The sequence below is a fragment of the Callospermophilus lateralis genome, chromosome 7 (assembly GCF_048772815.1).
Source record: "Callospermophilus lateralis isolate mCalLat2 chromosome 7, mCalLat2.hap1, whole genome shotgun sequence".
NCBI lineage: Eukaryota > Metazoa > Chordata > Mammalia > Rodentia > Sciuridae > Callospermophilus > Callospermophilus lateralis.
Genome location: NC_135311.1, coordinates 29,841,649 through 29,852,663, shown reverse-complemented (window position 1 = coordinate 29,852,663; position 11,015 = coordinate 29,841,649). Strand labels below are relative to the sequence as shown.

Sequence of the window (11,015 nt, the reverse complement as noted above, 5' to 3'; positions counted from 1 at the left end):
CCCTGGAATCTGCACACCCAGAAGGTTCCAAGAGCCCCAAAGTTGCAGTGGAATCTGCAGAGGGTCATCCTCCTCCTTTAATTCTCTCTACTTCTGTCTTGATCTTTAGATCATGTCCATTGGCTGAGGAGTTCTCACTAGTTTGGGGGTAGATGTATGATGATGCATGTATCATAAGCCACCCATGATTTGGTGATTGCACGTTTGCACACTCTCTAACATGACAGCTTTCTTGATCTAGATATTAAAGGAAATCTTAACCATGAGGGTCCCCCAGTCTTCAATATCACCTCAAACAAATGAAAGTTCTGAAGGTTTTAGACATTTTTTTTCCATGTGTGATCTCTTTTTCTCATCTACTCATTTAGCCTTTCCTTTCTCTTACCAGATGTGGATGTTTCAAATGTGACCTATTTCAGAAATTCATGTTAGATTCACTGTGATTTACACATACTTACATACAGGATGTCAAGACAGGGCATCTTGATTTCTCCAGTGCATAAAGCACAATATTAACACCTGTTAAAAGAGGGCATCCAGTTACCAAGCTGTCAGCATCACTCCTAAAACCATTATTGAGGACTATTTTTCAGATCACCCCACTGATGTCAGAAAGATTGTGCTCTGCCCTGCGATCTCCTAGTCTGTGCTGTTCCAGGCATGAGTGTGGTGAATCACAGAAGGAAAGTTGTGCTGAAGGATTTCTGTTAACTTCTCCCTAAGAATGGTCCCTGTTCCTCAGGATGCTTTCTAACAACAATGGTACATCAGCATGGGCATCACAATAGAACTTTTGTTACAATACCACTATGATTTATTTATATAATTTTAATCATACATATATTTCATATGCAGCATTTACTGATGTGATTTTGGTTCAAAACTGGAGATATCAGGATAATTAGAAAAGTATTTTTCTGGGGTTTCTCTGGGCATTACATGGAGATTGAATAGTTGTGCTTAGGATCACATCAAATTGAGTCCCTTTCTTTCATGCATATATTAGGAAACACTCTAAATTTTTCCTGTTACTAATACAGAAATTCACTTTCAGAAAACAATTTTTCACTGTTTTCAAGACAATGAACTCAAAAAAAATCCATACATTCTGGAGTGTTATTGTAAATTCATGGCTCTGTTCACACCTGGTTTTCATTACTGCTGTTCGCAGGCCTGCAGATTCCTCAGTCACACTGAACTTAATGTCATCCAATGACTTGAGACACAGGTGATTCAAAAGTTTTAATCAATCAGTATTTTAATGCTTGTTTTTATAAGGCTCAAATGTTTAAAATGAATTAAAGCAGATCCTGTATGTCACAGAAATGATATGAGAGAAAGGAATTTTGTTTTTATAATACAAGTTTTTTCCTATTGAGGGAAGAAATTTCAAGACATTTTTTTTTGTTACTAGAGATTGTACCCAGGATTAGGGTTAATAACTCAGCAACATACCCAATTCTTTCTACTTTTTATTTTGAGTCAGGCTCTCACTAAGTGACTTGGGGCCCTGGTAATTTATTGAGGATGATTTTTAATTTGGTATCCTCCTGTGTCAGACTCCTGTGAGTGGCCTAAAACAATTTTTAAAAGTTATTTAAATGTGAATCTCTTTGTACTTACAGTGTAAAATACCCATAAATATTTGATTTGTGTAAAATAATTGATAATAATAGGCATATGGCATTTACATGTATGCTGATGTTAAAAAAATAAGAGAACCCAGTACTAGTGATCAAATGTAATCCATAAAAGCTTGGATACATATGGACATATGATGTATATCTTTCTAATCTTTTTTTCCTGGAATTATAATGGAAAACAACTGCAAAACACTAAATGAGTGAATGTATCAAATTTTGTAAATTTTCCTGATAATTGCTTGGGGAAAAATTGTCCTTTGCTTATGGTGGTAGACAGTTTTCATTTTCCACAAATATTGCACATTGGTACTCATACATTGAACCTGAAAATTTCATCATACAGAAACTGAGAAGAGAAAAGTGTCCTATATCTCTTATTAGAAATAGAATGAGATAGATGGTGGACAAGGAATGCCAAAAAAAGTTAAGAGTGAAAAGTAACTCAGGATTTAAAGTACAATAGGGTGGTTGCCATCAATGATAATTGCTTATAAAATTCAAAATAACCAGAAAAGCGTTTACAGGTTTCCAACATAAAAATGAGAACTTTAAAAAAAATGGAAATTGACCTAATTTGATCACAACACAATATTTACACATGTTGTGATTATAATTCTGGATCCCAGATCCAAGTAAATTACTAGATTCCAAATAAAATAAACAAAAATCAACATTTCAATGTTTTAACCAAATATCTACATAAACTCAAATTTTTCATGGTATTCCATATTCATGAGTATTTAGCTTTTCTTAGTTTCTCTTGGTATCTTTTTTAAAATTAATTAATTAATTTATTTATTTATTTTGGTACTGGGTATTGAACTCAGGGGAACTCAAATACTGAATGAACCACATCTCCAGCCTTATTTTGTATTTTATTTAGAGACAGGATCACACTCAGTTACTTAGCACCTCATTTTTTTTTTCTAAGGCTGGCTTTGAACTTGCAATTCTCCTCTTTCAGCCTCCAGAGTCACTGGGATTAGAGTCTTGCACCACTGCATCCAGCCTTAGTATCTTGACTGATAGATTTACATATTGTAAAGAGCCATGAAACGATTTAGCCTTACATGCAGGATTTTATGATGTCATTTATTTTTTTAATATATGGCTGGAAATGATTTAGAAGACATACTTACTATTTCAGGCACTTGAATTAAAGCACAACATGTTTATATAGGAAATATCTCATTGGTAGTTTAACATCAAATTTTCTATATCAAATTCATTTTTGGGCCTCTGAACTGAAAAGTTGCTTGTTTCCTGGAAGAGGTAATAAGACTCTTTTGAAGACTCATCTTTCAGGCTTGGGTAAAATTATTTTTTTAATAAAATTCTTACAATTGAACTGAGTATGTATTTTTATCCATGACATTAATTATGACCCTGATTTCAGATGACTGAGTAGAAAAGATTAGAATATGTTCTTACTAGTATTTGAAACTGGACTTGGATCACTTAGGATAGCTATTCTGGTGATGATACTAACATGCATATAAGATAGATGGCTACACTGTGGATTCAAACACAGTCCTAAAATATGACCGAAAATCTTAGTTCAGATAGTGATAACATGCTCCAAAATTATAAAACATTTTCAGGCAGCAACAGAAGTAGTTATTAAAATAACTGAATTAAGTTTTCCATGTAACATGCATGAGAATTAAAAAATACTGGCCAATATTTTTCAAGGTCATTATATGTTGGAAACACTTCATATTTGAAACTTCATCTTCTGCACAAATAACAGCTCTAGAATTAAAGTAATATTACTGCCCAAATTTTGTAGATGAGATGATCAGTGTTCAGTATCAAAGATTGCTTAAGATTACACTTGAAAGTAATGGAAGATCTCAGGTGAAATTTCAAACAATGTGTTCGAGTATGTAATTCTTAATATTGGCTCAGTTGATATATTGAAGATATTAGGTCTGGTAATAAACCAAAATAAAGATGGCACTGAAATAATATACCCATGTATAAAACCTAAAATTTGTAGAACTTTCAAGGTGTACTTAAAGCTTAAGTAAGAAGAGAAAGATAAAAAACAAGTCAAGATCTATACCAGAAAACCTCAAGATGAGATTATAATCTAAAATTATTTTCAATAGCACATGGTAATTCTGAATGGATAAAAAGTTAATACAGAGTTGGAGCCACAGTATTATTGCATAATTCAGGAAAATGATACCTGAAGAGCATCAGAGAGACTTGAGTGCTGAAGTGAGAAAGGTGTGTTGGGGTGAATCCACACATTTTCTGATGGTAATAGAACAGGGTGAGATTCAAGGGGTGACAGTATTTGGAATTAAGTCTTTTTTTTTTCATTTTCTCCTTAGAAATATACTACATGATTCTTTCCCCAAAAGATGGAAAAGAACTACCAACTATATAATTATATTGGTATAAAAAGTGCATTTTTCTCTGAAGTTGGCCTTGGGATCTCAGGCAACACCATTCTTCTTCTCTTCCACATCTTCACATTTCTTGTCCAGCACAGGCTTAAGCCTATTGACCTGATCATTGGTCTCTTGGCCCTAATCCACCTGGGGATGATGATAATTGTGGTGTACACAGCTACAAATATTTTTGTGTCTCAGGACTTTGGGGATGACATCAGATGTAAATCCATAATCTACTGGCACAGGTTTTTCAGGGGCTTCTCTATTAGTGCCACCTGCCTGATTAGTGTCCTACAGACCATCACCCTCAGCCCCAGAAGCTCCTGCTTGGCAAAATTTAAACATAAATCCCCACAGCAGACCCTTTGTTTTCTTGTTTTCTTGTGGACCTTCTACATGTCCTTGAATACCCACTTCTCATTGTCTTCTACTGCCATTCCAAATGTGACCTCAAATGTCATTGTGTTTATTACTGAACCCTGCAAAATTGTACAAATGAGTTATTTCCTCAGGCATTTATTTTCTGTATTTGGTATATTCTGGATGACTTTCTTATAGGACTTATGGCTCTCTCGAGTGGATATATGGTAGTTCTCTTGTGCAGGCATAAGAGGCACTTTCAGCACCTTCACAACACCAGCCTTTCTCTAAAAGCATCCCCTGTACAGAGGGCCACCTGGACCATCCTATTGCTTATGAGCTTCTTTGGGCTCATGTACTGTTTGGACAGCATCTTCTCCTCCTCAAGAACTATGTGGAGCAATGATCCTGTCTGTTATTATATCCATTTGATGGTGGGCAATGGCTATGCCACAACATGCCCTTGGCTGCTAATCTGTACTGAAAAACGCATTATTAACCTCTGGAAATCTTTCTTGGTGAAGATAGAACATATTTAACTACTGATGATAGATAAGTTTCCCTAGCCTGCCAATACACTGGCTTTTGAAAAATAAATCACAGCATAGAATATATGCTCTCTGGATTAAGAGACTATGAACATATGCATGTTGGGTTAAATCTATTACTTTGAGACATGTGAGTATCAAATATATTATAGAAATGTCAATGTTTTACCTTTTTGAGTTTAACACAAGGACCCAACTTATTTGCTTGGTGTAAGCAAGAAATTCTTATGAGTCTCACCTTCATGATCTGAGTTATCTATTATAAACACATTAAGAGTTTATATCACTTTTTAATAAGTGCTTAAAGGAGCTATATTGTTCCTAACAAAAATGTCAATAATTTGTGCCAAGAATTAATGCCTTTTCTGTTAACTTTTATTTTATTGTATGTTAAAAAGAATTGAATGTACATTATCATATGTACACCAGAGCTCAGAGTAGCCTTATTAATGACAAATCCTGGTGGAAACATCAATGCCCCAAATCATAGGAATGTATAAGTAAAACATGGCCTGGACATACTATGGAATATAATTTATCCTGGAACAAAAAAATGCCCGAGGTAGTAATTAGTGAACTTTGAAGACATTATTGCAAGTGACCTATCAGTCACAAATTATCCAATGCTGTCTTATTTTAATGTAGAAAGTGGAACTGAGAGTAGAAACCTATATAGACAGAAAATAGAATGATAGTTACCAGGGTCTGAGAAAGTGAGTCAGTGGGGTGCTCTAATTGGACAGCAACACAATAGTTTGAGAAGAAAAAGTGTTAGAGATGGATTATGAATATTTTCACAACAGTATGAATGTGCTTGCTGAGTCTGACCTGCACTTTTAGAGAGCAACACAAAGTTCAGTCACAAGAATGGGTCCCAAATTGAAATGGGTGGCACCTCATATATGTATAATATAATATATACTTATTGCCATGCATATCTAAAACAACAAATAAAACAAAGCTTTTGGAATAAAAAAAGGATCAAAATGGTAAATTTTCTGTCATGTGCACTTTACCATAAAAAAAAAGTTGCCCAAAGACCTTCTTTATATTAAGTGAAATATACCCATTACAGAAGGACAGACACCACATGTTCTCATTCATTTGTAGGAAACAATAAGTAGTTCTAGTAGAGCAGAATGGAATGGTGGTCACCAGAAAATGGGAGAGCAAGGAGAGGACAAGTGGAAAGAGTTCATGGAGGGGTATAAAAACAGAATGGAGAAATCACTTTGTGTCAATAACTTTGGCACAGTAGGGGGACTATTGGTTAAAACAACTTAAAATGTGCAACTTAAAATTAAATTGAAAAATGTAAAATTAAATTAAAATTCCAAAACAAAAAAGAATAACAGCTGAAGAGATTAAAATACTTATTCCTATTGTCTGATTTTACAGCTTATATACATGTACTGAGTTATCATAATGTACCCTCAAAAAATTTATATATAAAAATATACCCTTAAAGAGAGTTTCTATTCCACATAGTTCTTGAAATTCTAGACAGAGAAATTAGATAGACAAAAGAAATTAAAGAACTACAAATAGGAAAAGAAGAACTCAAACTACCATTATTTACCAATAACAAGATTCTATACTAAGAGGATCCAAACAAATCCACCAGAAAATTTCTAGACTTAATAAATAAATTCAGCAAAGTAGCAGAATATAAAATAAATACCCATTAACCAAATGCATATGTACACATCAATGATAAATCCTCTGAAAGAGAAATAAGGAAAATGTATCCCATTCACAAGAGCCTCAAAAAAAAAAAAAAGTATCCCATGCTCTTCGATAAGCTAAGTCAAAATTGTCAAAATGCCCATACAACCCAAAGTTCTATACAGATTCAATGTAATTCCAATTACAATCCAAATGTTATTTCTTATAGAAATACAAAAAGCAGTCATGAAATTTATTTGGAAAATTAAGAGACCCAGGAGAGCCAAAGCAATTCTTAGGAAGAAGAGTGAAACAAGGGGTATCACAATACATAACTTAATCTATACTGCAAAGATATAGTAACAAAAAAGCATGGTATTTTCACCAAAAATATACATGTGGAATAGAAGACAGAAAGACAAACTTAGATAAATACAGGTATTTCATATTTGACAAAGTGACAAAGAACATACATTGGCAAAAAGACAGCCTCTTCAACAAATGGTGTTGGGAAAACTGGAAATCCATAGGAGCAAAATAAAATTAAACCCCTATCTCTAACCATGTACAATACATAACAAAGTTTATCAAGGACCTAGTAAATAGACCAGTGACTCCACACCTAATAGGAAAAAAGTAGTCCCAAATCATTTTCATGTCAAATTAGGCTTGACTTTCTTAACAAGACTCCTAAAGAGCAAGAAATAAAATTAAGAATCAATAAATGGGATGGATTCAAAGTATAAATGTTCCTCTCAGTAAAAGAAAAAAATAAATAAGGTGAAGAGACAGCTTACATTTTGGGAGCAAATTTTTGCCACAGGCATGTCAGATAGAGCACCAAGAGATAAAGAACATAAAATTCTTAAAACCAAATAACAAACAACTCAATTAATAAATGTGAAAAGGGGCTGAACAGACACTTCTCAGAAGAAGATACACAATTTATCAACAAATATATGAAAAATATTCAACATCCCTAGCAATTAGAAAAATGCTAAGCAAAAGTACTTCAGTCAGAATGGCAGCTATTAAGAATAAAAATAAGGACTGGGGTTGTGGTTCAGTGGTAGAGAGCTTGTTTAGCATGTACAAGGCACTGGGTTTGGTTCTCATCAGCACATATAAATAAGTAAATAAAATAAAGGTCTATGAACAACTAATAAAAATATTTAAAAAGAATAAAAACAACAATAAGTGTTGACAAGAATGTGTGGAAAACTGAATATTCAAACATTGCTGTTGGGACTGCAAATTGGTGCAGCTAATATGGAAAGCAGTATGGAGATTCCATGGAAAACTGGGAATGAAATTACCATTTGACCCAGCTATCTCATTCTTTGGTCTATACCTAATGGGCTTAAAAACATTATACTATAGGAACACAGCCACACCAATATTTATAAAAGCACAATTTACAATAGATAAATTGTGAGACGAACTCAGATGTCCTTTAGGACATGAATGGATATACACAATGGAATATTACTTAGCATTAAAAGAGAATAAAATTATGGCATTTGCAGGTAAATGAATGGAGAATATAATGCTAAGTGAATTAAGCCAATCACAAATAAGCAAATGCTGGATGTTTTCTATGATATAAGGATGCTGATTTATAACGGGGATGGTGGGGAACATGGGAGAAATAGACAAACTTTAGATAGAGCAAAGAAGAGGAATGGTAAGGTAGGGGGGATTGCGGCAGGAAAAATGGTAAAATGATATGGACATCATTACCCTAAGTACACGTATGAAGACATGAATGGTGTTATGCTACATTGTGTATAGCCAGAGACATGAAAAATTGTGCTCTATATGTGTAATATGAATTGAATTGCATTCTGCTATTATGTATAACCAATTCAAATAAATAAAAATAGATGAATAGATAAAGAAAATGTGGCTCATATACACAAAGAAACATTACTTAGCATTAAAGGAAAATAAAATGATGGCACTTGCAGGTAAATGGATGGAGATGGATAATACCATGGTAAGCAAAATTACACAATCTTAAAAAAAGGGGGGACTGAAAGTTTTCTCTGATAAGTGTATGCTAATCCGCAATGGGGTGGGGAGTCATGAGATGAGTGAAGAAATTTGGAGGGAATAGAAAAAATGGTGAAATGAGATGGACATCATTACCCTAGGTACGTGTAGGATTGCAAGAATGATGTGAATCTATTTCATGTACAACCAGGGAAGTAAAAAATACTGCTTTATTTGTGTACAATGAATTGAAGATCTATCTACTCTCATGTACAACTGATTAAAACTAATAAAAATGCATTTTAAAAAAGAATGAGAATTGCACTGGGGATGTGGCTCAGTGGTAAAGTGCTTGCCTGGAATGCATGAGGCCCTGGGTTCAAATACCCAAGCACCAAAACAAAAAAAAAGAGAGAGAGAGAAAGAGAGAGAATTATATATATATAAAAATGTTTTCAGTAACCTTATAAGCATCTGTGAAAAAACTCTTAAATAAAAATTATTTTACATGTCATGATCCAAAGTATTCCAAAAAAATAATTTTTAGAATCTCCTAACAGTTTTAAGGCTTTTTAATGAATTGGGTTCAAGTAACAATTTTGGTTTTTTGTTTGGCCAGGGATTGAACCTAGCAGTGATTGAACCCAGCTCCGATTAACCACTGAGCCACATCCCAGGCCCTTTGCATTTTTTAATTTTGATACAGGGTCTCAATAAGATGCTTAGGGTCTTGCTACATTATTTGTGACTCTCTTTAAACTTCAATCATCTTGCCTGAATGTCTCAAGTAGCTGGGATTACAGGTGTGTGCCACCTTGTAATTTATCTGAAGAAGGAGGAGGGTTTTTTTTAAGCAGATGTCTGTGCTTCTCAGTCTTATAAGGGTACACTGCCTCATGTATTGACAGGTTCTTCATTTTCTTGGTAACATATTTTACGTGAGGTCAAAATGTCAAATTAAAATTGTAGAGCAAGTAGATGGAAAATTATTGGCCTTAATAATTCATTCTATGAAAATTATGTATTTGTAGTATTGTTTTAATCAGAAAAAGTAAAAAAGACAACAGAGTTACTTTTCTAAATAGAAGTCAATATTTTATGGCATTGAATATTTCAAATGATAACTCTGTGAAATGCTGTAATGTCATAATCTACTGCCTCCTAATATCATTGCTCCTCTCTGGTAATTATTGCCTTTAAAGTTTTGACCTAAGAAACAACTAAAACTTAAGGACTGGTTCAGGTAACTTGTAAAAAGTTTGCACATATATACCTTCTAAATAACAAAATCATCAAAATACACAATAGCACTGCTTTAATTAATGATCATGTCCAACTACTGGAAATGATGGGATGCTGAGCCACAGGAGTTGCAGAGAAGGAGAAGTGGAGGAGAAGAAAAGGATATGTGGAAAGGATATCCTTCATCAAATAAGCTCTAGACACAGCATCAAGATGTCTGAAAAGATGCTCAACAGCACATGTCACTGAGGGAAGAAATTCAAAAGTACTAGAAGATGCCACTAATCACACATAAATAACATACACTCACACAAAGCTCAATAGCAAAGAATACTGGTTGGTTGCAGAGATCAGGATGGTCCCTTGATTGTTACTGGGATGCCATGTACAGTCTTCTGGGGAAAGAGCACTGCATATTTTATTCTTAATAAAGCTACCATATGATCTAGCAATCACACTTTCAGATTTTACACACATTATTTGTAAACTAAAGCCCACAGAAATGGTTACTGAAGGTTTAATTCTTATCCCTAAGACCAATTTAATAATGAAGACATGGATCTTAAAATAAGGAAAAGCAGGTATACTATTGCTTCGCTAACAAAGGAGAGCACAGGGAACTCCAGTCATAGAGGCTGTGATTCTACTCATCACAGAAAACAAGGTTTTGTTTTGATTTGGGGTACTGGAGAGTGAACTCAGGGGCACACAACCACTTAGCCACATCTCCAGCCCTATTATGTATTTTTATTTACAGACAGGGTCTCACTGAGCTGCTTAGCACTTCCCTAGCTTTGAACTTATGATCCTCCCGCATCAGTCTCCTGAACTTCTGGGATTAGAGGCATACCCACCACCTGAATGGCAGAATAAACATTATTTTAAAAAAAGTATTTAAAGGCTGCCTGCTAGATACTTCTTCTATGAGAATTATGATTCATTTCTTAATTTGGGAAATGCCATTTCTTAGATATTCTGGTGCCATCCCTAAAGTATGAATTCCTTGGTTCCTGTAGTGGATGTGTGCTCAAAGTTGTCTGGCTCCAGTATGGGAAAACTTAATCTTGTTCGCTACACTCAGGAAAAGAAGTGGGAGTGGGGGAAAGAGGAAAGGAAGCCATGTCTATCTCAAAAGAATTCTCAGTGGCAGTGTGGCATGGGTT

At 34.3% G+C, this 11,015-nt stretch overlaps 1 pseudogene; it reads left to right on the top strand.

Moving 5' to 3' along the window:
• The first annotated feature begins 4,012 nt into the window (after positions 1-4,012).
• On the top strand, positions 4,013-4,944 carry LOC143404148 (vomeronasal type-1 receptor 90-like; annotated as a pseudogene).
• Positions 4,945-11,015: the final 6,071 nt, after the last annotated feature.